Below are 783 nucleotides of genomic sequence, written 5' to 3'. Positions count from 1 at the left end.
CCAACTTCCCCCCCATGCTGGCCTGGTCGCCCCTCACGGCCCCCCCCGCTGGCCTGGTCGCCCCACGCAGCCTGCTGTTCAGTCGTTTGGTCGTTTCTCACTGACCCCCCCGCCGTCCTGGTTGCCCCACGCCACCTGCTTGTTCAGTCGTTTGGTTGTCCCTCACTAACCCCCCTACCGGGCTGGTCATAGGCAGCCATCTTGTGAGGGGGTAAGGGTTAATTTGCATATTACCTCTTTATTAAATAGGATTGTTGGCTCTCAAGAAATATTTCTTAAGTAGGTGAGTGGTCTTTGCTAGAAAATGCAAGCTTGTTACTCTGAGCATTGTTTCTAAGGGGTTAACAATAAATTTAGAACAAGACACAATAAATCTAGAACAAGAGACAGGATAAATTTAAGCAACTGAGTCAGGAAGGATTTTTTATTTAATTGGGACCCTTCTATTGTGTTGAATTAGTTTTTGGGTATACATGTAATTCATCTGTTTTCATGTACTTTGAGTTTATTTTATTTGTTTATTTTAATAATTCATTAATTCATTTAACAAATCCTCCTATATAATAAAGCCTAATATGCTAAGTGTCCAGTCATCTGTTCAACCAATCCTATATAATAAAGAGGTAATATGCAAATTGACCATCACTCCAACACACAAGATGGCCGCCCCCATGTGGACACAGATGGCTGCCACAAGATGGCCAGCAGGGGAGGGCAGTTGGGGGTAACCGGGCTGGCAGAGGAGGCAGTTGGGGGCACCCAGAACTGCAGGGGAGGGCAGTT

At 45.7% G+C, this 783-nt stretch overlaps 1 protein-coding gene across 5 annotated transcripts in view; it reads left to right on the top strand.

The window, feature by feature from the left end:
- Positions 1-783, top strand: part of APAF1 (apoptotic peptidase activating factor 1) — a 75,493-nt gene that overhangs the window by 12,682 nt on the left and 62,028 nt on the right. The window lies entirely within an intron of this gene.

Source organism: Myotis brandtii, unplaced genomic scaffold (assembly GCF_000412655.1).
Source record: "Myotis brandtii unplaced genomic scaffold, ASM41265v1 scaffold708, whole genome shotgun sequence".
NCBI lineage: Eukaryota > Metazoa > Chordata > Mammalia > Chiroptera > Vespertilionidae > Myotis > Myotis brandtii.
Note: the sequence above shows the minus strand (reverse complement) of the source record. Positions and strands in the feature narration are given on the sequence as shown.